This window comes from Delphinapterus leucas, chromosome 12 (assembly GCF_059928025.1).
Source record: "Delphinapterus leucas isolate spDelLeu-1000000601 "Yukka" chromosome 12, BTC_Dleu_Yukka2, whole genome shotgun sequence".
In the NCBI taxonomy this organism is placed as follows: domain Eukaryota; kingdom Metazoa; phylum Chordata; class Mammalia; order Artiodactyla; family Monodontidae; genus Delphinapterus; species Delphinapterus leucas.
This window is the reverse complement of record NC_143140.1, coordinates 65,821,262-65,848,992: the sequence shown is the minus strand read 5'-3', so window position 1 is coordinate 65,848,992 and position 27,731 is coordinate 65,821,262.

The window sequence follows — 27,731 nt, the reverse complement described above, 5'->3', positions numbered from 1 at the left end:
AGATTTTGCCATTTTCACACTCCACCATCACCTCACGAAATCAAGTCTGCCCCTCTGATGGCTAAAGGCTATAAACTCCCACTGTTCTTATCCAACCCTAGCAGTTTTTCAGGAACAAATGCTTTCTCAACTTGTCTGCCTTTGGTCAGTTTACGGAACCCTGAGATGATTGTTAGGGTCATCTTATCTTTGACTATAAGGCCCACTGGGTAACTCCACTGGCTCTCAACTCAGGTAACTTCCACATCCCCAAAAGCATGCGAGAAATTCAGTATTGCTCCCTTCCTACAGTAGAGCCAACTTTCATCCGCTACATCAGATTCTGCCTAGCCACACGGTGTAAACATTTTTCATTTGGACGAAGGCCCTCCATATCGATGAGGGGAACGTTCTGCCCACAGAGGCCCAATCAGGAAGTAGGGTAGAAGCATCTCTGCTTCAGGCTTTCTATTCAACCTGCCTAACACTTACCTTCCCATCCAGGATTTCAGCTCACAAAAGGTAAAGCCGTCAGAAAGGTGTCTAACTGAGCACTTCCCTCTCACCCTTCTCCTTTCCACACTCCACAGAAACCAAGAGTCAACTTTCTCTCATTGCAGTGTAGCAGGGACTTTTCATGCATCATCTCCTGAGTTCTGTATTCCCACGGTTTATAGTCCGCTGAACATTCAAGTCTTTCGGGCTTCACACTTAATTTGTTTGCGAGAGCTTAAAAAATTTAGAAATTGTTTTGTCTCTTAACAACACCTGGCTTTGAAGTAGGTGTTACGTATCCTTGAAGTAGGTATTACAATTATATTTTTGCAGTCGAAAACTGGTAGCAATTCCTTTATCTTTGTATATTGGGCATAATAAAGCCAAGGCTGCCCACCTTATCTTCCTCTCCCAGCTCTGAGGCAAGTGGATACTTCTCGTTGGTCAGGTATCAGATCCCTCACACAGAAAAAAAAAATTTAACTCACCATTCTCTTCAAAATTATTATCCATATTTACCCCCACAAGTATATAATCACATATAACACGTATATAGGAAAGATCCTGACATTTTTTTGACTCATCAATATGGGGAATCCCATTTTTTCTATTGATGTGGTCATCAAAGCTGGTTAGGTATGATCATGGGACACACAGGACCAAGCCTGAGACAAGCACATGGCTTTCCTTCTCATTCATCTGAGAGAACATTTGCTACAAAGATGCCATAGTTGCAGGATAGTCTAAAATCTTGGGAGACAAGGAGGAATACTGCAGCTGTGAACCCCAAAGAGTAAGAATTTCCTCTTCCTCACTGTGCTGGTGACATCATCCAGAACGTCAGATGCTTAAGTCTGGCCCAGTGTAAGACAGATTTGTTCATTCTCATAATATGGAGAATAGTGGGGGAAAAAGCTTTGTACTTCTTTATACCTTAAGCCACCTAAAGCCAAAATATTGGAAAAACAGTATAAAAAAAGATATCTCATATTTTATTCCAGTATCAACTTCTAAAAGATAAAAATTTGAACATGCACAAAAACCCCTCAAATGCATATGAAAAAAAATATAGGTGATTATCAAAAATTACCTCATAGCTCCTGGTTTTTCAAACAAACATTTTTTAAAAGAATGAATAAATCAGAGAGATGAAGCATGATCTTTCTTAATATACAAGGGACTTTATAATCATTTAAAGTTAATGATATTTTGAAAAACTTAAGTATTTAAAAAAATGACAAAAAACCCAACTCTTTTTATTAAAAAAGAAAGGCACTTACCAGAAATAGAGAAGCATATGGCCAAGAAAACATTCAAAGCAATGCCCTAACTAATAATAGGGAACTGCCAATCAAAGGAATACTATATTACCAATAAAATAAAATTAGACAAAACATATTAAAAATGTCTTTTCATCATATTAATAATGGGCAGCTAAGGACTGTTATATTTTATATAAAAGAAACAAACATAGTGAAGAATAGAAATTAATGAAATCAAAACCAGAAAGAAATGGAGAAACTCAATGACACCAAAAGATATTTATTTGCAAAGCTTAATAAAATTGATAAGCCTCTAATTAGACTTGTTGGGAAAGAAACAAATTCCTAATATTGTGAAACAGGTGGCACAAACACTACAGATTCTACAAACATTAGGAGGATAAGGGAATACTATAAACAATTTTATGTGAAATTCTAGAAGGACAAAACTGTAGTGACAGAAAGCAGGCTTGTGCTTGCTAGGATCAGGGTGAGAGGAGGAAATTGACTATAAATGGGCACAAGGGGACTTTTTGGAGTGATAGAAATGCTCTACATTATGATATTGGTGGTTATACGACTGCATATGTCTGTCAAAACTCATTGAATCGTAGACCTAAAATCAAAGAATTTTAGTATGTATCAAATGTACCTCAATAAAAGTGATTTTTAAAAATTAAAAAAAGGAAATCATGCAAACAGGGACGTCTGGAAAAAGATGATGGATCAAATGGGTACATTTGCTTTCACTTTCTCCCCAGACCATACTAAGACAAAAGAATGCCTTTTTTAAAGGCATAAATCCTCGGGGACAAAGAGAATTGGCAAGACATGACGAGAATAACACAATAGTGGATGGAAAAACAGGTGGACACTTGATAAATGCTTTAACAGACCAAAGAAAGCCTAACCCTAAGCCAAAAGTGAAGAAAACCAAGATGTAACCAGACATATGCAAAATGGGCTACACCAGGTACTTCTGTTACAGGCTGTGAAGGTAGGACTAAAAAACGGGCAAATTGGTTCAAAGTCTGTTTAAGAAGCAGTTAGAGGGCCAGATCTTCTCCCCAGTTCCATGCAGCTGGTGACTATCTCTTCCCCCTTGTCAGCAGAAAACTGGAGGTTTATTTTGTGGAGAAAATAAAACAGAGCCTTTGGACTCTAGGGCTCTAGAGCTGAAAGGCGAGAAATTACCATATCAACATATTTGGCTAATTACCATATAATTACCCAAAATATATATTTAGTGTGAAAAATAGGTTGCAAATATGCATACTGAATGCTAATCCGCCTGCGCTCTGGAACACACATTTATTGATTACTTACTGTATACCAAGGACTGTACCAGAAACATGGGATAAAGAAAGAAAAACAAGAATGGTCCAACCTCACGAGAAGCTCCTAGCCCAGTGTGGAAGCCAGAAATAGTCACAGTTAATTGTAATACAGTATGTTGAGAACTATGCAAGGGTAGCACAATGTATTGGGAGCCCATAGAAAGGTACCAATCCCAAACTGGAGGGCTATAGTCCTTATGACTATCATTGCTTATACCTCCTGTAGTCTACTTTAGAAAACCTATTCTCCTGAGAGCCACTAGAAAGGACAGCCTTACCTATCCTGGGACATGGCCCTGCTCTTGTGGTCATGAATGATTTGATCAGATGCCTCACAGAAATCCAGCCCATCCATTCACTCTGCTGACCGGGGTTTTCTCTGGCTTGAGCTCTAAGGTTTGCTGCGGCTTGAGAATTTTGCAATCAGACAGAGCCGAAAGTCACAATGTAGCAAGAGCAACTGACAGAGACCACGCTGAACTCACCGTGCAAGCTGAGTCAGCAGAGGATTCTGGTAGATACAGAAAGGGAAGTATGGAGTGGGCACTTGGAGAGAAGCAGAGTCAGGAGAAAACGTGAAGTGACCTCCTGATTTTCAACACCCTAACCCACTACCGGTGTGGCTCAGCTCTACCTTACTTACTGTCTTTGGATCTTACCTGTTGTTGTATTCTCAAAAGAATGCCCCTCCTTTTGGCCATGATCTGATTTTAGTGGGTTTATTTTCTTTTTTCTTTTTTTTTTGGCGGTACGCGGGCCTCTCAGTGTTGTGGCCTCCCCCGTTGCGGAGCACAGACTCCAGACGTGCACGGAGCTCCATGGCTCACGAGCCCAGCCGCTCCACGGCATGTGGGATCTTCCCGGACCGGGGCACGAACCCATGTCCCCTGCATCGGCAGGCAGACTCTCAACCACTGCGCCACCAGGGAAGCCCAGGGTTTCTTTCCTTTCATACAAAAAGAATAGAACAGGGGTCATGGAAGACTTCCTGTTATTAGGCTGTTACTTCCAAGGACCAGTGACAGTCAGGCAAAGAATGAGAAGGATGGTATTTGAGGATGAAGGAGCAGCCCACACAAAACGCACATGCACAAGAAAGAGTACTTGCAATGAAAGCACTTGAGTACAGCTGAAGCACATCGTAGCGGGAAAGAGACCAGGGATGCACAGCGGGTATCTAGGCACTGAATGAGAAAGATGATGGGGTGAGCTAAGAGCCCAGCCATATATGACAAATTTGTTTCTACAACTGAAAAAAAGGTAAATAAGTTTACTGGAAAGTTTGACAAGCCAATTAAAAGACAGAATGAGTTGTGACATTCTGGTTCCAATAGAAAAATTAATAAAAGTATTGCTGTGTGTAAATGTTCTGTTTAGAAAATAATTTCAGTGGGAAAAAAGTGCTTTCAAAATATCTTCACTGTCTATGAGCTATAAGTAAATTCATTTTAAGAAATCAAATGTAATAGTGGAATGGTAATTAATCACAAGTCTCAAACTTTCCATGTGGATCTAATACCAAGTAATTCTGAGTCCTTGCTATCACTAAATTGAGAATCAAAATGAAAATTAACTTTATTATAACAGAAAAATAACTAATTATCCAGAAATCCCCATATAATTGAGATTATCATATTTTATTCTAAAGAAAAATGAAGTCTTGAACTTGCAAATTTTATTAAAGTGTTCAAATTAAAAGGAATAAAATCAAACTTTTCAAAAAATGAAAAAAATGTATAAGTAATTAACCTTGTTTACTTCTGGTCATATATTCTTGATTTTGGAAATCCTGATAAGAATTGCTAAAACTTATACTAAAAATTTAACTGTTTTAATAAGAAATTAAATCAAGGTGTATATATGTTATAATATGCATGATTACTAAATAGAAAAATTATTTCACATAATTTTATATCTAAAAAATTATTGATTTATTCCTTTTTTTTTTTTTTTTTTTTGTGGTACGCGGGCCTCTCACTGTTGTGGCCTCTCCCGTTGCGGAGCACAGGCTCCGGACGCGCAGGCTCGGCGGCCATGGCTCACGGGCCCAGCCGTTCCGCGGCATGTGGGATCTTCCCGGACCGGGGCACGAACCCGTGTCCCCTGCATCAGCAGGCGGACTCTCAACCACCGCGCCACCAGGGAAACCCTGATTTATTCCTTATTAACACAGTCACATGTACACATACACACACGTGTCTCTTTCTATCTCTATCTACATATTTGTCTATTGCATAACTACAGAAAAGAATTCAACTGTAAGAAAGTTATTTGAAAGAGCACATAACTTTGTTTCTGAAGCCACCATCAAGACTTCAACAAACTAAAATACTCAGCAAATTGATTTGATCTGGAATGGAGACCAGCAATAATCATATCAGCTATCATTTTATTGAATGCCACCATATACTGGTCACAGTTCTGGGGACTTTAGTCATTCATTCATTTTTTTCATCTCTATTTATTCATTTATTCACTAAATATTTGTTGAATCTCTACTATGAGCCAAGCGTTATTCTAGACTCAGGATACATGAGTAAGAGAATATCAGTCTCCTCAAGGAATTTAAGAGTCTAGTGAAGGGAGATTGATAATAATCAAATAAATGCTGAGAACTATAATAAAAAATGGTAATAAACACTATGGTAAAAAAGTATAAGAGGGCAGAATATAGAACTGGAATGTCTGAACCAATCTGTGGTAGGAGTAGGATGTGTGGTCAGTGAAGGGGTCCTTGAGGATGGAATGCTTTCACTGAGATTTGAAAAATAAGGAAAAGGTAGAAATAAGACCACAGACCTAGATGATTTTGAAATATGGCTTTTGCTAGTGGTGTAAGATCTGTGTATAGGAAGAAATGAGATATATTGACTATGAGTCATAAACTGGAAACTATTTGGACATCAATTCTTAATCCACCAGTTTTATGGGTTCCCTTTTTTAAATGAGAATAAGTCAAGATCCTCCCCCACCACCCCGACAATGCCAGAAATAGTTTGGTAATTCAGAGAACAGGGAAGCACTGGAATTGACAAGTTAAAAAAAAAAAAAAAAACTTGAAAGGGATGATAACAATAATATACATTTGAAATGTGATTCAGGTATGTACATTTTGAACATAGGAAACAGTAAATTAGAAAATCTATTCAAATATCTATTTGAAAATAAGGTTTTATCCCAGTAAATGAGGTGTTATACCTCTGAAAGGAGATTTGAAAAGAAAGCAAATCACCGAATGATGTTGAGGAAGGAAATCAATAAAAATATTTCTTGTTTTAACTTGAGTTCTAAGACACTCTAAGTAACAAGTGATCTATAATAGGTTATAAGGAAATTGAAAGTTGTGCCTTTTCTCCTCAATCTTACACAGTTAAACTTGCAAAAACATTTCAGAGGAACGCGTGCTTGACAAAATGAAAAAATACAACATAAAGATTCATCCTGGTTATTTTTACGCTTTCTTCAGACTAGAAATATTTGAACCTCCTCACAGATTGTAAAATGTATCAAAATTTTATTTCCGTAAATTATTATGTGTCTTTCCAACCGGGGTTGGGGGATGTGGACTCTGTAGGTCACAATGTTAGGCCTTCGTCCTCAGGGAAGCGATTGACCTCCCAGCTGGGAGCAGAGGTTGCCGCGTGAGCAGAATGGGCAGCCCTGCTCTCTAGCAGTTGCTGTACTGTAAACAAGAGTGAAGCAATCCCAAGCAGAGATGAAAAGAACTTTAAGGGTTCACTCAAGCATGCTCTCCAGCTCCCTGGCTGTAAGCCATGACTGGGACTGGCTGGGAAACAGCTGCTTGTGACAGACCTGTCTGGCAAGCAGCTGAGAGATGCTTTTTTTGTTTTTGAGCAAAGGCTTAAAGCCAATGATATCTCTAATAGACATTGATACAACTCCAGGTGGCCCGTGGAGCCCGTGGCAATGTGGCTCTATTATATGGAGAAAATAAATGATGACAAATAATAAAACAATGCCAGTTACCACTTTGGGGGCCTTTACAATACGCTAGGCACTGAGCTGCGCAATTTGCAGACTGCTTTTGCTCCCTTCCCTTCACTGTTTACAAGACAGTGACAGCTAGAGAGCTGTGCCCTCACCCTCCCTCCCTACTCATGAGGCAGTTCTCATTATCTGTTTACTCTGAGGAGACTGAAAGGTTTTCAGTAGTTTCACAAGATTTTATTGTACCAAGGAACCACATTTTTAAACCAATTCCCTGTGGATGGAGTGCGATATTAGGCTGTTTCTAGTCTCGCCACTACAAACAATGTTACAATGAATATACCTCTGCATACACCTTATTTCCCAAATGTGGACCACATTTGTAGAATATACTTAAATACATGGAAATGCTGGATTGTCACTTCTTTTCGTTTCTAAAGATCCTGGCACATGGCCCTTACGTGGAGTAAATGAATTTACTCTCCCACAAGCAATGCATGTGTTCCAGTCCCCACCCCCAGCCTCTCAATTTAGCAGTAATAACTGCAGTCCCTTATTGATGCCTATTATAATGCTGGACGCTGTTTTAAATGGCTTACATACATTAAGTCACTTAATCCTCACAAAACCCTAAGAGATAAATACCATTGTTATCATCGCCATTTTACAGATGAGGAAACTGAGGCAGGCAAAGATTAACAAATTTGCCGAAGGTCAGCCAGGCAGCTTTGGATTCCAGGGCCCTTACTTTGAATTCCCACATTCTATGGTTCAAGTTTTATTTTTGTCAGTCTGTCGGCTGAAAAGGGGTACCTCACTGTAGTGTTTGCATTTCTCAGATAATGAGTAAGATTGACATCCTTTATATAAGAATTTGCTGTTCTTTTTTCTGTGAGTTGGCTGTTTACTCCTTTTGTTAGTCCCCTTTTCTGCTGGGTTGTCGGTTTTTTTCTTACTGACCCATAATATAGTCAAGATCTTTTGACTTTACTTATGACTCTTGCTTATGATTTTTTCCCAAGCAACATATGATTTTTGTATGTAGTCATATTTATTGATCTTTTATAATTTCAGGGTTATATATCACACTTAGAAAAATCTTCCTTCTAAGCTTTTTTTTTTTTTTAATTCTCCAATGTTATCCTAGTAACATTTTTGTTTGCGTTTTTGCATTTCACTCTTTGACCCATCTGAAATTTATTTTGGTATGAGATACGGGTTTTATTTTTCACATGGTCACCTATCTTTTTTCCAGAGCCATTTAACGAATACTCTGCTTTTCCCCTACCCGTTCTAGTCACCACTGCTGCTTGATAAACCACCCCAAAATTAGTGGTGTAAATAAAAAACCATTATATTGTGCTCACAGGTTCTTTAGGTCAGGAATTCAGAAACGTCACAGGAAGAAAGCTTATTTTGCTCCACAGTGTTTGGGGCCTCAGTTGTAAAGAAGTGAGGGCTGGGGTCACTGGACAGCTGGAGACTGGAATCATCTGAAGGTACTCTCACTCATCTGTTGATACTGGCTCTTGGTTGGGACCTCAGCTGGGGCTATTGGCCAAAATGCCTCTTTGTGCTCTCTCATGTGTCTACGTGGGCTTCCTCAGAATATGGTGGCTGAATTCTGAGAGCAAAGTTCCCAGGAGAGCCAGGGGGCAGTTACTGAAGTTTATGACCTAGCTGGTAAGTCACGTAGTGTCACTGCCACATTAGGCGCGAAGCCCACCCCATGTACTGCCTAAGAAGTCAGTACAAACTTACCCCTTTGACTAATACAAAAGGAATATACCTGGAGGAGATAACCCCCAAATGAGACAGAGATAACCCCATGTACTGCCTAAGAAGTCAGTACATACTTACCCCTTTGACTAATACAAAAGGAATATACCTGGAGGAGATAACCCCCAAATGAGACAGAGATAACCCCATGTACTGCCTAAGAAGTCAGTACAAACTTACCCCTTTGACTAATACAAAAGGAATATACCTGGAGGAGATAACCCCCAAATGAGACAGAGATAACCCCATGTACTGCCTAAGAAGTCAGTACAAACTTACCCCTTTGACTAATACAAAAGGAATATACCTGGAGGAGATAACCCCCAAATGAGACAGAGATAACCCCATGTACTGCCTAAGAAGTCAGTACAAACTTACCCCTTTGACTAATACAAAAGGAATATACCTGGAGGAGATAACCCCCAAATGAGACAGAGATAACCCCATGTACTGCCTAAGAAGTCAGTACAAACTTACCCCTTTGACTAATACAAAAGGAATATACCTGGAGGAGATAACCCCCAAATGAGACAGAGATAACCCCATGTACTGCCTAAGAAGTCAGTACATACTTACCCCTTTGACTAATACAAAAGGAATATACCTGGAGGAGATAACCCCCAAATGAGACAGAGATAACCCCATGTACTGCCTAAGAAGTCAGTACAAACTTACCCCTTTGACTAATACAAAAGGAATATACCTGGAGGAGATAACCCCCAAATGAGACAGAGATAACCCCATGTACTGCCTAAGAAGTCAGTACATACTTACCCCTTTGACTAATACAAAAGGAATATACCTGGAGGAGATAACCCCCAAATGAGACAGAGATAACCCCATGTACTGCCTAAGAAGTCAGTACATACTTACCCCTTTGACTAATACAAAAGGAATATACCTGGAGGAGATAACCCCCAAATGAGACAGAGATAACCCCATGTACTGCCTAAGAAGTCAGTACAAACTTACCCCTTTGACTAATACAAAAGGAATATACCTGGAGGAGATAACCCCCAAATGAGACAGGGAGTGGCAAAAACAGAACATAGTAAAAATGTGTTAGTGTTCAAAAGCAGAATGAAGAATAAAATCTAATGGACAATAAAAGAAAAATAAAACAGATTCAAGGAAAGGAAACACAGAATCCACCTCTAGAAGTGAGGTGTCAAAACCACATTATATATATATATATCTGCCCCCAGTTCCTAGTGTAGAAACACTAGGAGTATCTCTTATTCTAATGAGTTGACTCTAGCTGGGCTCCTGGATGGGGGCTGGTCACCAGAAGGACCAAGCCATGACTAGAAGCTTAGAATTTTCAGTCCTGCCCTCCTCACTTCTCTAGGAGGGGAGAGGGGCTGGAAATGAAGTTAATAATTGATCATGCCCACGTGAGGAAGCCGCCATAAAAATCCCAAGAGTGTAAGGTTTAGGGAGCTTCCAGATTAGTGAACACATCCATGTATCACATGGCACCCCACCTCCACGAGGACAGAAGCTTCTATGCTCAAGACCCTCTCAGACCTCACTTTATGTATCTCTTCATCTGGCTGGTCATCTGTATCCTTTATCCTATTTTCGATTAACTGGTAAACCTAAGTAAGTGTTTTCTTGAGTTCTGTGAGCCTATGTAGCAAATTAATCTAACCAGAGGAGGAGGTCACAGGAACCTCCGATTCATAGCTAAGTCGGACAGAGTTTTGGGGTAACCTGGGAACCTATTACTTGCAGTTGCCATCTCAAGCGGGGTTGATTGAGTCTTCTGGGGCTGAGCATGTAACCTGCGGGACCTGATACTGTCTCCAAAGAGACAGTGTCAGAAGTGAGTTTTACCGTAAGAGACCCAGCGGGTGTCACAGAATTGCTTGATGTGGGAAAACCACACACACGTCTGGTGTCAGAAGTGTTGTGAGGACAGTAGTAGTGTGAGTGTAGAGGAGAAACCTAGGAAGATGAGTGTAGGCTTTTCCTACATGAACACACAGAGAGAAGACAATATGAAGACACAGAGGGGAGACCATCATGTAAAGCTGGAGGTTGGGATTACACAACCGTAAGCCAAGGAACACTAGTGACTGCTGGGGGCCACCAGAAGCTCAGAAGAGGCAAGGAACCATCCTCCTCTAGAGCTTTCAGAGAGAGCACGGACCTACTGGCACTTTGATTCCAGACTTCTAGCCTCCCAGAACTGTGAGAGAATAAATTCCTATTGCTTTAAGCCACCCAGTTTATGGTACTTTTGTTACAGCAGCCCTAGGAAACAAATACAGCAGCCTTATTTTATTGAACCTATCCCTGACAGCATTCCCCCTTCACGATAACATTCGTTATCTGGATAAAAGAAAGCAGAAACTAGTGAGCTAGATGAACCAGGATCCCCCATCTGATGAGGCAAGTGGAACAAAATGGAACATCCCTTGGTCAATAGGGATGAAAAAATCCAGGGTAAGTGGCCAGGCACACCTGGAGAAGGTGTTACAGAGGGCACAGGTGGAAACGCTCGAAGAACACGCACAGCCTTGGCATGAAATGATGATCCATATTCCCAAAGTATTCAGGTTGCCCTAGTTTCTACTGCACCTCAGTGCTCTCCTACCCTCCTAGGGCTGTCACATCTACACTTTGACAGCTTATAATGTCCTGCATCACCATGACCCTGGGATTCCTGGGTTGTCCTCCTCAGGGTTCTGTTTTCAGAAAACTGTGCTCTTACTTAATATCAGTGACATGGTGGCCCAGGAATTGTCACCAGACGTCTAATCTACATCCATTGTAGAACTAGGTCAGAAGTATGTTTAATCTCAGCAGGCCCATCAGACCTTCTCAATCCCTCAGTCTTCCCATCTCATGGTCAATCTGCCCACCTTGCTACCTATTTGAATCTCTACTATTACCATCATCACCACCATCAAGGCCCTTACACCCATTTTTTATTGGGCATCATCCATGCATCAGACAGAGAGATGTTGGGAGCCTGCTACATGGCTGGCACTGGGAATGTAGCAGCGACTGAAAGAGACACAGATCCCTGTCTCCTGGCATTTACAGTTTAGTGGAGGGAATGCAGACAACAAGGAAAATAAATAAATATGACATCTGGTATATTAGCAAGGGGTCAATTCTGTGGATATAAATAAGTGGGGAGAGAGAGGTGGCTGCAGTTTTAACCATGGTGGCCAGGGAAGGCCTCACAGAGAAACTGACAATTCAGTAAAGACCTGAAGGAGAAGAGGGGGGACATCTGGGGATGAGCGTTGCAGAAAGCAGGAAGTGCACAGCCCTGAGGCTGGAGCCTGCCTGGCCAGTCCCAGGGATGCTGGGGAGGCCAGTGTGGCTGGAACAGAGTTAGTGAGGGAAGATCAGAGCAGATGGGGTGGAAGAGGTAAAGATGATGGGTCCTGGAGGTGAGAAACAACTCTGACCATCCCCAGATCCCAGAAACGTGGAGCATTCCTCTAGGGAGCCCTCCACGGGGACTTTATATCCTTTATACCTGAGAGCAGCCAGAGGATTTGCTGTTCACTTCTAGACATTCTGCCCTCCATTTGGAACCTCTGCCAATTTAAGGCAAAACACTTATGCATTTCTTGGTTCCTTCAATGGCAGTTACATTGATAGGTTTTGTCAGGAATTGTTTTGCTCACAGTTGCCACAAAGATAGAAATTTGTGGAGATTTGTTTGTTCTTGACTCTTCAGTCAATTAATTCAAGGTCAAAGGAAGTATACAGGAGGATTCACAACCAGAGATATATGCATTTTTCAGGCACGTCACTAAGAATATTGAGGTAAGATAGTGACCCACAGAATATGGGAAATGTGGTGATGCGTTCTAAAAGGAACACAATGGGCTTACATCTGTTGCTAGGGATCCCCGGTGCCTAGATCGCGTCACAAAGATGTTTCATACAACTTCTCTGTATTAAAAGCAACTATTTAGAACACTTAATCTGTACCAGATGTTTTGATAAGCATATATTTTTACATATATTAATCCATAAAAATGTCTGATGTATTCTATTATGCCATTTTAAAGATGAAAAAATCGATGCTTAGAAAGTTACAGAAATTTTCACTGCGTTGCTATGCGTAACTGCCAAAGGCACACATTTTCATTCACTCTGCAGAGGGAGGCATGGAGAACTGGTAAAATATATTCAAATCTCAATAAGCAATACCATTATCATTAGATAATGATACCAATATCATTAGATCTGTCTGTGATATTTAATCTATCAAGAGTTTATTCCCTGATGGATTTCTCTGATGGATGAGGGAGACATTCCCTTAGGAGCTGGGTGTAGGTCAGGAAAGCTGTAGGAAATCTTGGCTTGTTCAGGTTTTACAGGCCCACGAATTGGCCTGAAAACCTTGGAAAAATAGATACAGACACATTACCTCACTTTTTCCACACGAGGGTCCGGTTTCAACCACGGTCAGAATTGTGTGCTTCAGGAAAAATCACGGAAATAAGCTAAATGAACTGAGATACGTCGAGGTACACTGTTGTCCTGCTGGGCCTCACGCAACACTGCTCCTCTGGGATTTAGCTGCACTTTCCTTATCTCAGGATGAGGAATTCAGAAATGTCTAAGAAGTGAAACAAGTAGGATGTACTTGTTTCACCTGGGTCTTGGCCATTCCTTTCTTCAACCTCAGCAGACAGAGAAGTGGTTCTGAGACTCCAGAAAACTCCCCTGTGGGGACACTGGTGAATCCAAGGACACATTGTTTTCTTTCCTTGTGGTCGAGTCCCTCAGGAAGCACACAAAAGGCCAAGTAACTCAGAATCCAATCTCCCCATGGTTTCTGCATCAAGATCCTCCACCCACTTCACCCCACACCACTTCCTTGTTCACTTACTTCAGCACCATCTACTTAAATCCATAACGTTTACGTAAAGTGAGTCTTTCTTTACAAGCTTGTAGCATTCTAGAAAAGTTCTGATTTGCTTATTTGCAATTTTTATAAATCTTATTAATGTTTTTCCCTGGGATGCACTGTCATTTCAGACATGCCATCTCACTTGAAGAGGACAATTTATACGTATACATATATCTCTTTGATTTATATATGCAAATATTTAATATACATATATTAATTTACAAGCTATATTAATAGTCACATGTCCTGATGCCTCAAACTTGTCGAAATCTCACATCTAGGACAAATATAATTTCTGATAAAATTGTGTTTTTAGTCTTGAATTAAAGTTGGTGGATACTTCTGGTAAAATAGCGTGGCAATGAGATTTGAAAAATTCAAAAAATATTTTGTTCTTATCTCCAAATATTTACAGAGCAACATCCCTCTTCCAAATTAAAAAAAAAATCATTCTTTTAACAAATATCAATTCATTCAACAAATACTTATTGGGTGGTTGATATGTGCCTTGAAACCTACCACCTGCCAGGCACTACTGAGTGACCAAATGAGCACAAACAAAGGTGATCCCTGCCCTCCTGGAGTTTAGAGTCTAATGAAGGTGCTAATAAATGAATCATACCAACAATATAATTATAAGCAAATAAGGACTATGGGGGAAAGGTACTCAGGGCTTACCAACAATTCCAATCATATATATGGTAAATGACTTTTATTGATAAACTGTATTAGGATGCATAAAATTGATTGAGATGTACCCAACTGCTTACTCAACTACTGCATTTTGATGTCTGATCAATATCTGAACCTCAAAGTGTCAAAACTAAGCTCCTCGTCTTCTCCCTAGCCTTTACTGTTTTAGTTAATGTCAACTTTATCCTTTGAGGTAGAACAAATACTTTGGTGTCATCTTGACTTTTCTTTCTACTTCAATCCTTTTATCTAATCTTTCAGCAGATCTGTGGCTCTATTTTCAAAATACATGCAGAATCTGACCACTTATTCCCTCCACTGATCCCACTGACGTCTGGGTTATCAGAATACAAGTGATATTAAATCTTGCCTGGGTTTTGCAATACCTCCTAAATGGCCTGCCTTCTGCATTCTCCCTGTTAACAGCCTGATCTCAATGTGGATGATGTAGTGACCCTGCTCAAAGTTAAGGTGGAATGTATGACGCTTCCACTCGAAACATTCCAGTGCCTCCTACCCACCCATTAAATTCACAGCCCAACATGGAGCCTCATTTCCCCTCTGACCTAACCTCTTGCTCCTCTGTCCTTCACTCCCTCTACTCAGCATCCTGACCTCCTTGCTGGTCCTCGGACTAGACAGGCACATCCCTCCCCAGAGCGTTTGCTCCCACAGTTCCCCCTGCCTGGAAATCCTTTCCTCAGAGATCTGCCTGGCTCTCTCACTCTGTCACCTTCCAGTCTTGGCTCAAATGCAACCTTTCCAATGAGGCTCACTCTCTAATATGGCAACGGGCCCTGGCTCGCACTGCCCAGCATTCCTGATTCCTCTGATCGTGCTCTTCTTTTTCTTTTTGCCCCAGCACTTAGCACCTGTTAACGTGTATATAATTTCATATGAAATTATATTGTTTCTTTTGTCTGTCCCTCCCACTGGAATCTAAAACTCATAAGGGGAGGAGACTTTGTCTTTATCCACTGATATATCCTAAGCACTAAAAACAGTGCCTGGCACCTACTGTGCATTCAATAAATATTTTTCAAATAGATAAACGGAAGCCAGTAGGCAGGGTCATGTAATGGATGAGTAGAAGCCTTGAGAAAGCAAACCTGAGTTCTTTTTTTTTTTTTTAGCGGTACGCAGGCCTCTCACTGTTATGGTCTCTCCCGTTGCGGAGCACAGGCTCCGGATGCGCAGGCTCAGCCGCCATGGCTCACGGGCCCAGCCGCTCCGCGGCATGTGGGATCTTCCCTGACCAGGGCACGAACCCGTGTCCCCTGCATCGGCAGGCGGACCCTCAACCACTGCGCCACCAGGGAAGCCCCAATAAATGTCTTTTGAATGAGAAAAAATTCCCACCCTCATTGAAAATAACACCCTGTTCTTTTTTTGGAGACTGGTAAATAAAGGCAATGCCATAAGAGCAGAGCTGGATCTCCAAAAAGCATTTGATAACACCTTTTATGGGAAACTAATTACGTAGTTATCTTCTCAGCAGACTGAAGGACGAGTCCCTGACCAATGAATGGTGAAATGTGTACGTAGACTCTGCGACTTGGTGTAGATCAGTAGCACACTGAGTGAACCAAGAGAGTGATTTCGATCTGCTTTGTTAGAGAAATCCTGTTCAGAAAGGATAGAAAGGCCACCTTCTGCGGAAGTCACCTCACCTTGGGTACTGAGTTCAGTTCCAGGTGCCAAAATTGAAATGGAAAGAAATATTGTTAATCTGAGGACAATACAAAGATGCCGAGGAAGTACAGAGACTCATATCGCGAGTGACTGAAAAGAAGAAAGCCCCAGGTGTTTGCCCTGAGAGAAAAGAAGGATCAGGGGACACATAATAGCTGCCTCTATTGTAGAAAGAGTGCTGCCAGGGTGGGCTGGAATTTGAGGACCAGGCAGAACATTTGGGGCCCATCTCTGAGTCAGGCACTCCTCAGGTACATTATCTCATTTAATCCGCATATTTAGCATTAAAGTGCCTGATCCCTGATGCACACACGCACCTGACATCTCTCCCCAAGTACATCGGGAACACTGCAAGTCACCACTTCTGTACATCCAGGCTCATCTTCCAAGGCTTTGAATTACTGCTTCTGTATTAACAGAATCTCATTGCTTGTACAATTTCCACGCAGTTAAAGTCAGTGAGGATTCCAAAGAGGAAGAAAAAAAGTATTTTAGCCTGAGAGGCAAATATTTAACTGAGAAGCAGAGGTAGAGAAGCCACTCCAGCCATCAAAAGTGATTTCAGAATCTGAAAGGACACGGGTTGTGTGTGCCACCTGAAACGTCACAGGTAGAAGCCCAATCTCACAGAAAACTGTAGACACGTAGCACTAACCTGTGTACAAGGAGCTGTTGGCAGATTTCCTAAATGGGACTTTAAAACATGGAGTCTGCTTTGAAAATGAGAAAAATTGGTGTGTTAGGATGGGAAAGTCAGTTGGAGTTCTCCAGTTCGATAAACATTTCTGAATCAGGCTTCTGTTCTTTAAGAACCATGCTTACCTTCAAATTCATTTTGGTTTATAGAAATCCTTCTAAATAGCAATGTTCACAAAAAGAGGAATCCTTTCAGGGAAACCTCAGAAAATATATGAAAAGGTTCTTTGAAAGCTATAACATTTTGCAACTGACTTTCAAAGAGCTGCTGCCAGCTGCAGTGATCAGTTTAAGTAGATTCAACGGCTTTTCTTTATTTTTAGTGTTTCATAGTTCACTTTTTCCTACTATTCTCAAATAACCTAAATATTCTGAGCTTTCTGGTATTCGCTTTACCAGGAAACTGACAGCATGAGAAGAAGCATTCTTTTTTCCCTGGTAACGTTCCCAGCAGATTTCTGCACATCTGAAGCTCTGTGGTTAAAGAACATAGATTTATAGGCATAAATTTTATGAACTACTCAAGAAAACAGACATCCAAACATAACCTCCATGAAACAGTAGTGCTGTTTGACATACTATGGTTTGGGGTTTTGGAATAGAAAGAAGTACAGTTACTGAAGACATAAGTACCTAGATGACTCCACTGGAGGGGAGTAGGGTGGTCACATTCCCCAGTGAGATGGAGTCTGGTCATCAACTCAGTCCAGTCTGTCCTTCCACCACCTCTCAAAACAGAATCAGGCCAATCCTGAACTCCCTCACAGCTGTTCTTTGCTAATGTCGACTTTTATTAAATACTTATTATATGCCAGGCATTTAAGGACACAATTGAATTTAGTCCTCACAGTGACCTCTTGAAACGAGTACTGTTTTTATCCCCATTTCACAAAGACAGAGACTGAGGCTTAGAAACTCTGCTTAAAAAATTGCTGGTAAGTAGTGACTCAGGCTCAGAGCCCTAGTCCTTCACTGTTACCCTAAAATGCGTCTCTCCGCCTTGTTCCTTCTGCATACACTGGGTCCACGGATGCCTGAATTTAATCAGAAGTGTTCTAATGAAAAGGAAAATCCCAGCTAGGCAATGAGTTAGTGGAACCTGAAATCTCTGGCCACTAGAAACAAAAAGAACCCCCTGGCAGGAGTATCAGAGAATACCACGTGTGACATCAGTTATTCTGGCAGGTTCACCCCCCAGCCTTGGCTTGAGAGAAGAGCGCAAGGCTGGCTGCCTAAGCCCTGAGAAAAGAATCTAGTCTTCGGAGCACAGGCTCCGGACGCGCAGGCCCAGCGGCCATGGCTCACGGGCCCAGCCGCGCCGCGGCATGTGGGATCTTCCCGGACCGGGGCACGAACCCGTGTCCGCTGCATCGGCAGGCGGACTCCCAACCACTGCGCCACCAGGGAAGCCCAAGAATCTAGTCTTTTTCTGTTCATTTTTATTTTTTTTAGGCTTCTGGGCTTTGGGAATCTGCCCACAAATCCTGCAAACAGCCTTAGGAGACCTGTTGGCAGCACCCCTAGGAGTTGTTAGCCAAAAGCTTCCAGATCCTCTCCTCGTCACCGAGACTTGTCCATTGGGAGTAGCTCAAAGATACTCTTTCAACCAAGATAATTAGTTTAGCAAAAGGGAGCCATTGTGGTTTGGAGAGCTCACCATTGATTACTAGGTCGAGATAAAGATTGTTCTCTCCTTTTTTCCCTCTTGAGACCTTAGATAGTAAAGCACTTTTGACCTTGTGCAATAGAGATCTTCTTTCCCATTGAGAATAACGTGGGGAGGAAGGGGAGGGAGGCAAGAAAAAGTACGTGTCCATTGTACTGCTTCTCGGCACTTGCGTTTACCCCATCAGCCTTCACTAAACCCGCAGGTATGTGGCCCTCACCAGTAGTGTCAGGGGAAAAACATGGCAATCCTAATGCCAGTGATGGCCCTGAAGGGGTTCGGAACATGTCACCCCAAAATATGCTGCTTTGACATACTGATTATTTTGAGTTGAAAGCACTCAGGAAATAGCAGGTACAGGAAGGGCTCTGTGACCTCCTTTTTCTACCTAAAAGCACATGATAAAATTTCCCATGAGGGAGGTGCCCAACCTACACCAGGAAGAGAAGAACATCTTCATCACCAGAGACTGGTGTACAAACAAACCTACTAGATTAACCCTTATCTTCCATTAGTTCCTGCATACATTCTCTATCGCTATCTCACAATTTACTCCCCCTAGCCCAAACACCTTTGTCTTATTGTATTCCTACAATTTATCATTCTTTGCTTAAAAAGACATATAAGCTTTGGGGTCCAATGGCTTCTTCTGGTTGTCATTTTCCTTTAGAAGACACCCGTTACACATAAAAATATGTATGCTTTTCTCTTGCGACTCTGTCTTCTGTCAATTTCAGTCCACAGAACCTAGGCCGGTAAAAGCAAGTTTTTCGTCCCCTATAGCCCTCTTGGGATGCATGGAAATTTTTTTCCCAAATAATTTGATGACATAAACTAGCCAAAGTTATAAAATGCCTCTTTAAACTATTTTTCTCCTTTTTTTGCCCTTGTGTATTCTATTCATGATCGTTGAAGAAAGTTTAGAAAATATAGGTCAACAAAAAGAAAATAAGTAAACTAAAACCACTCAAAATACCACTACCCAGAGGTAATTACCATTAATAATTTTGTGCCAATTCTTCCAAGCCTTTTCTATTCAAATATAAACATATAAAAGTTAACTCTTTTAAGAAGTGTCAAATCCTACACATGGTTTTGTAACTTGCTTTTTACTTAGCAATAGATCTTTTCATATACAAATTAAAATTTCTCTTTTTTTACTGCTATCTATACAGATGAGCATACCATCATTTATTAATTTGTTCAATATTGTTGAACATTTAGGTAGTTCCTCATTTTTCACTATTACTTTAAGCGACAACACAACAGCATCATTCATACATTTTCGAGCACTTGCCCATTATTCAAATTACATTGCCAGACTCAAACCAGCACATTTACTGAGGTTTCTGAGACATTGTCCTCCAGAAAGATGATCTCCAACAGTTCACAAGCAATGTTTGAAAAGTGCCATAAAGCCTTTTCAAAGGGCAGAGCAAACCAATGATCCCAAAAACAATCCTAGGAGAGGGAAGAGGCAGATCCACTGCTTTGCCAGGAAGCCCTTCCACTGGGGCTCTGACAATGCACTGAGATAATATAAATGATTGTCGCTCTGTTGCCCCCATCCCAAGCTTGTAAAATGAGAAAGTAGCAGAGTTAGATTATTATCCAGAACAATGGAGAGTCCCGGGGGCCTTCTGAGAAGGCATTGCTTCAGTGCGCGGCGTTGTTAAGAAAACAGAGGAAAAGCCAGCATTCGGTGAAAAGCTCGGGGACAGCAGCTGATAAAAGCTGACCGTTTGGAGGTGCAGAAAGTATTTATTAATCAAACACCCATACAGCACTTATTATGTGCCAGCCACTCTAAGTGCTTTATAAATCTCACATCATGTAATTCCCCTAACAATCCCATAATAAGGCAGATACCACTTTTAGCCTCATTTTTACAAGGAGGTTAAGTAAATTGTTGGGGATAGTTTTCGAGTCCGTGAGTCTTAACTACAGAGTAATGTTGCCCGTCAGCGAATGTCCCCAGTCCCACTAAGAGCATCTCCAACTGCTTCCACATATACAGGGGTGGTAAGCATTCAATTTTCCAATCAAGCAGGAAGCACCGTTTAACTGGTATTGCCACAGTAAAAACAACAACACAGTAAAAACAACCGAACTTTGTACACAAAAAGCCACTTAATACCTAAAATAACTAAGATAATTTTAGATAGCAACATGTTCCCTGTACCTGATTTAGCCCTGGTTTCATTTGTCACTTATTACTTTTAACTATTTATTTGTCTGGAAAGATTCGTTTTTCTTTAATAAATCATAACTGGACTATGTAAGGTCTTATACTTTGCAAAGCCCTGTGACATATTTCATCTCATTTAATCCCCAAAACAACCACTTTGGAAGGTATTGAGGCTTAGGAAGGCTAAGTGACTTGCTCGTGGTCACTCAGCTAGATAAATAACAGAGGCAGGACATAATGCATGGCTTCTAACTACTTCCCCACTCTGTCCTGTCTACTAGCATCCATAAGCCTGCAGTAGATGTTGAAACTAAGGAAAGATGTGAGGCAGCGTGCTACTGGGTTAAAAGATATAGGTAGTTATATAGATAGATAAATATCTAGACACACACATCGTAATAGTTCATGTATTTTGAATTCAACCATCTGGGGAACTCACCTTCCAGAACTCAAAACCACCTGGTTGGTCTATCTATTTATTTATCTATCTATCAATCTGCTCACCAATAATCTTTCTTTTCCAAGCCCCACAGAACTATTCTTAAATTTCACACATCGCAAGTCTTCTGGATTCTTTTCTCTCTGTAGTTGACAGAGGAAGTTAAGGCCACTTTTCATTCATTTATTCATATGTCCACTTCTATAAACCTGCCCTGGTGTCTTCTACACAACTTAGCAAAACATTCTCAGTCTCTTTCGACATAAACACGCACACACACGCGCGCACACACACACACACACACACGCCCACAGGTGCACGCACGCACCTATTAGTTGCAGCTAATTTTTGCAAATTTAGCTACACATTTAAAGCATATTTGTCATATCTTATCCAACATACCTAGGTGTTACTTAGCAAAGATGTTCCTGGTTAGCTGGTCCTTCTTACTGCCTGAAAAGGGAAGTTATTGTTTTTCTCTCTAAACTTCCCTTTTCTTTGATGTGTCGACATTTTATTGCTTCTCTTCTTCTTTGTTTCTCTTCCCATTTCTTGCCCCTTAAATATCAGAATTATCATAAAATCTGTCCTGGCCCCTTTATCACTCTAATGTGGACTTCGTGTGTCATCATTTTCATAGATAAAACTGAAAACAGTGTGCTGATGGCTCACAAATCAGGAACACAGAATTCTCTTCTTGACCTCCAGACCTTTATATCCAATGACCTCCTGTATATGAATAGGCCACTGGAACTTTAAATTCAACATTTCTAAAACCTAACTCACTCCTTCCCCCAAATTTCTTTTTCTTGTATCTCTAAGAGACAGGCAATGTCATCTACTCAAGTCAAAAAAACTTAAAGTCACTCTTCACTCCTCCCTTTCCCTCAGTTTCCACTTCTGTTTCCCACCAGAATAAACAACTACCATATCCAATTAGGCCTATTTCCCTTCTCTTTTTTGCAGTATGCGGGCCTCTCACTGCCGTGGCCTCTCCCGTTGCGGAGCACAGGCTCCGGACGCGCAGGCTCAGTGGCCACGCCTCACGGGCCCAGCCGCTCCGCGGCATGTGGGATCCTCCCGGACCGGAGCACGAACCCGTGTCCCATGCATCCGCAGGTGGACTCCCAACCACTGCGCCACCAGAGAAGCCCTTCCCTTCTCTTTTATTCAATCCTCCACTTGCCTACCTTTTCAGGCCTTTGTCATCTCTCTCTGGGAAAGCACAATAGCAGCCTCACCTCTGCTCTATGCTTTCCAACCAGGACTGACAATTCTAGTAAATAAATATACAAGATGCCCAACTAAGTTTGAATTCCAGGTAAACAATCAATATTTTTAGTGAAAATATTTTCCAAATATTGATGGGAAGACTATTATTTATCCAGCAATCCTACAAACACATCTTCGATATTGTCATCAAAGTGAGCAGAAAATTTACTATGGTATTCCTGGCTTAATATCCTCAAACATTCCCCATTGTCCACAAGATTGTCTTTGGCATGGCACACAAAACTGTCCATAACCTCGCCACTCTATACCTCTCCAATTTTTCTCACCTATCTCTCCCTTTATTCACTGTGTTGCAGCCTCAGTGGCCTCCTTCTGGGTCCTAGAATGCATGCAGCTCTTTTCTGCCTTGGAATTTGCAGGTCCATCTACCTGGACCACTCTCCCTCAGATCTTTGAATGGCTGCCTGACCCTTATTTTTCAGAACTTAGCTAAATGTCACTCATTCATAGAAACTTTCTCTGGGCATTCTATCTATAGTAGCCCCTGGTTACTCTTCACCTCATTCTTGTTTCTTTTTTTGAGAGTATTTCACAATCTCAAAGTATCTTGTTTATTTGCTTACTAGTTTATTATATATTCATTAGGATACAAATTCTGTAAGAGCAAAGACTTTGCTAGTTCACCACTGAACTCCCAAGGTTTAATACAGCTCCTGACACATAGTTGGTGTTCAATAAATATTTATAGAACAAATGAATAAATGCATGCATGAATTAACAAATTAATGAACAGTTAAGCCCTCTAGCCATGAGTTTCTTTTGACTCTTTGCTTATGCCCTGTGCTTCATGCCCTGTCTTAGTCAATTCAGGCTGCCAAAACAAAATACCTTAGACTGGGAGGTTTAAACAATAGAAATTCATTTTATCACATTACAGAGGCTAGAAGTCCAACATCAATGTACCAGCATGGTCAGGTTTTGGTAAGAGCTCTTTTCTTGGGTTATAGATGGTTACCCTTCTCACTGAATCCTCACATGGCGGAGAGAGAGGGAGTGAGCAAGTTCTCTGGTGTCTCTTCTTATAAGGGCACTAATCCCAACATAATGGCCCCACCTTTATGAACTCATCCAAATCTAATATCTCCCAAAGTCCCCACCTCTAAATATCATCACATTAGGGATGAGGGCTTCAACTTATGCATTTTGGGGAGACACAATTCAGTCCAAATCATGCCCCAAGTGTGATTGCCTCTTTTCTCTTCTGTGTGCTCAAGAATCACCATTTCCATAGACAGATTTCAAGTAAAATAAATCACTTCTTCCTTTGAATCTCGCCAACGTCCTATGCACCTGTAGTGCTTTGCTGTAACTAGTTTCATACATGACCATCTTCCTTTCTGAGACTTATAAGCTCCCTGAAGGTTGTACAAACACTTCACTGTGCCAGACATGTCTGGTACACAGAAAGAGTTCAATAAACATTCACTGATTAAATACATAATTGGATGAATGAATATTAGCCTCTAAGAAGGCAACATAATGTGACTAGGCCTCAGGGTAGCCAATATTCATATCATAAAGCTCATAAGAGCTACTCACAGAAGATATATTCTTTCATTCCCTCATAGTCTATTTATAGCTAGTTTTCGTGGTATTAATGATTTCCAAGTCAACCTGTATTAGTTTGCTAGGGCTGCTGTAACAAAGTACCACAGACTCTGTAGCTTAAACAACAGAAATTTACTTTCCCACAGTTCTGGAGACCGGAAGTCCTAGATAGGATGTCAGCAGGGTTGGTTCCTTCTAAGGGCTCTGGGGGAAGGATCTGTTCCAGAACTCTCTCCTTGGCTTGTACATGGCCATCTTCTTTCTCTAACTTCACATCATCTTCCCTCTGTAAGTATCTGTGTCCAAATTTTCTTTGCTTATAAGGACACCAGTCGTATTGGAGTGGGGCCCATCGTAATGACCTCATCTTGACTTAATTATACCTGCCAAGATCCTATTTCCAAATGAAATGACATTCTGAAGTAACAGGGATTGGGGCTTCAACATATGGATTTGGGGGAAACACAGTTCAGCCTATAAACAATCTCTGTTATGCTAATGAGAAAAATGGCAGGCAAGTCTGGTCTAAGCAGTCACACAACAGCAGAAAGAGAAGTGATGTCGAACCACCTGGAGCCAAGGGAGAGAACATGGCGGATGTGGGGACCATAAGGGGTGGAGGAAGAACAAACACAAGACATTAATAAAAGGATACCGACCAAAGGGCAGCGTGCACTGCTGTTCGTCAAAACACACAGGGTCTTTAGGAAAATACTTGGTTATGTGTAGAGTAGCTTATTCAGTGGAGCAGGAAACGCTGTAGTACATTTTATAAAGCAATCCTTCAAGTATGGTTACATGGTTTTAAATATTGCTTCTTAAAGGTAAACCTCCAGGCACGTGAAAAATTTAGCTACTTAAAAAGGCTCAGCCCCTCAGTGGTCCCATTGTTTCCTGATAACTTCCATCTTAAAGTAAATTACCACCGATCATAGAGTAGAAATGAGAAAAACCAAAAGATCAAGTAGTTCCCTAAAATGGGTGAAAATACCAGGAACATACATTCAGGTGAGAACCCATATGTGTGAAATAAGTCACATTATACTCTTTAATTCTTGTTCTTGCTCTTAGCTTCACTTCTTTGCCACCCACCTTCTAGGACATCCGCTTAAACATCCTGGAAGAGTGAATCACCATGTGTACGTAAACCCAGTATTGGTTTCCTGGAAGTCTGGCAGGTGACTCATATTTCATAGATTTTGCCTTTAACAATTTCATTTGGAAAGAAGTTTTCATGTTTCCCAAATGTACAGTGTGTCTGTTAAGAAATTGAAACATGGTAAAAGAATGCATAGCTTGTTAAAACTAAAAGGTGTTATGTTATATACTTTTTGTAGCATAAGATATTTTCACATCACCATGTTGTCTCTATATTTATTTCTTAACCACAACTATTATTGTAATTGCATTAATTATGGGAATGCTAACTGTTTTAACAAATATCCCAAAATATATAAGATTCAAACACACTGTCTTGATTATTTGGGATGGCTAAGCTCCTCCTTTGGCAATCCTAACACTTTCATATTTGAAAGTGAGTCAAGTATAAGGATATTATATTCCAATTCCAGTTAACAAAGAGAGAACTCTTTGTATGTTGGATATTCCCAAATTCTTTCCTCAGTAGATTAGGAGATTTGGATTTGGTCTGAATTTCTTTATATTCCTGAAATCTTCTTGTGGAATTCTTCAACTTAGACCAGTGTCTGGACAGCTAGAATTATGGTGAGCACTGCAACATAAGTGACAACAAAGCTTACCTATTTCATGTGCCATAGGCCATAAATAAATAAGAATGCTCTTTGGAAAACTTCCAAAGGGGTTAATTTCTACCTCTTGGAAGAACCAAGTGCTTCCATTTATGTAAGATTGCATTTATTTCATAGTATAGAAAGAGGTTTAATAAAATATTGTATGTAGAGCACTTAGCTCAGTACTTGGATATAGGAGACAAAGAATAATACACAGAATATGGCCTTATACAAGCAGCACTTGAAGGATATGCATTCAGATATTATCAGTGATTTGCTCTGCTTGGTAGTATTTTGAGTATTATTTCTTTTGCCTCTCTATATTTCTCTGTTTACAGTAAACATTTATAGGTTTATAACAAGTAAAATTAAAAAGTTATTTTTAGCTTTTAAGGTAATATTTTAAATTCCGTGCTAGTGTTTATTAATTCATCTCTCTTTACACCTGAAGTTTCCCTGTTAAGTGGATAGTCCAAAATACCCATTTGCAAAAAGGGTCCTATTAGCATTACGAGTTTAACATGTGTTTAAATTTTTGTTAGTGACGCACAGAGAGAACCATAAAGCATACATGAAAGAAAATACTTTCTCATCAGAAAGAAGTCATTTTTTGCTTCAACATTCTAGGTTGGAAGACAAGTATTGATAGCAGATAACCTGATAATCATAACAACATTTTCAATTGAGAGATGGATCACTGCCTGAAAGTCTAAGTAACCCAGGTGTGCCTGAAATTCTGTGGAGGCTTCTGTTCTCACCCTGTATCTACTCTGAAACTAAACTCAGCTCTTTGCCACATCCCAAAAAGAAATCCGACACTAAAATTCATTCATAAGTAATGCCAATTTTACTGAAGATCTCTAGGGGAGATGAAGAAAGGAAATTACATCACATATCGCCCAGCAAAACTTAGTAAAGTTAATCTTCACTGTTTGCCCCCTTCTCCTGTGTCAATCAGAAAATCCTCAGTACTGTCCGAAATCCAGCCTCGGGCTGGTTGCCGGCAATACCCTCCACAAACAACAGCCCTCACCATTGGAATAAAACACAGACCAATAACTACTTAGCACGGGTTAAGTCTGGCCTGTGGGTGTTTTATGTTCCTTCTCAGGCAGTTTATCAAAATATTCACCCAATAAAACAGGTATGTGTGTGGGGGTGGTGATGGAAGTGAAATTTCGTAGCTAAGAGAATATTATTTCCACCAGATGGATAAATACACCAAGTCATTGTATACCCATAAACATATATGAATAAATAGACAATATGAAAGTGACAAGGACTCTTTCAATTCTGCTCTCAGCCTGTCCTTGTCCCAAGCTTTGGCTCCTGAGAAGAAAGAGCTGGCCATTCCTGGAGCCCTTGGTGACAGAACTTAACTCCTTAACTTAAGTTCTCTCTAAGTGGGAGCCTTCTGTATGCCCTCTCAGAAAACACATTGTGGTGGCTTCCGAGAACACGTGGAGCCTCCCAATGCAAAGTATTTTTTTAAGAAAACTTTTCTAGAAATCTAAAAAAAAATTTCCTCTATACTTTTGTATAACACTTGACAAATCAAGATGAATTTTAACTGGAAATACATAGCAAAATTTGACTCTGCTTCGATAATCATGTGTCCTATTAGTATATAAACTATAACGTGAGGGTAGGAAGACTTACCTTGATAGCTGTCATGAATCCAAATTCAAGCTTTTTTCCAACTATTTACGCCATCACTCAGCAACCATTTAGTAATTGCCCAGTTACTGTTTCCAAGTATGTGGGCTCTGGCTTGTAAAGTCAGAGTGGGAAAGAGGAAAACCCAGCCTACAAAGTTTCCATCAAATAAGTCTAAACTCCAGACGTGTCTTGAGTCACTCTGACTCCGCTTGGTTATTGAAATTCTATGGAAATTTTTCCTCCTCATTGGCACTGCTCAAACCTCCAGACCACTGGTTTCCAGCCTTATGGTGCGTTGTGCTGTTTTTCCCTAATTGCTTTTTGAAACATGAGTGTAACTCTTCCACTTTCATCCTTGCTGTTTTGGGGGTTTCCAACTTTATGCTCACGTATTATCTACGTTATTCTTACTTTAAAATAA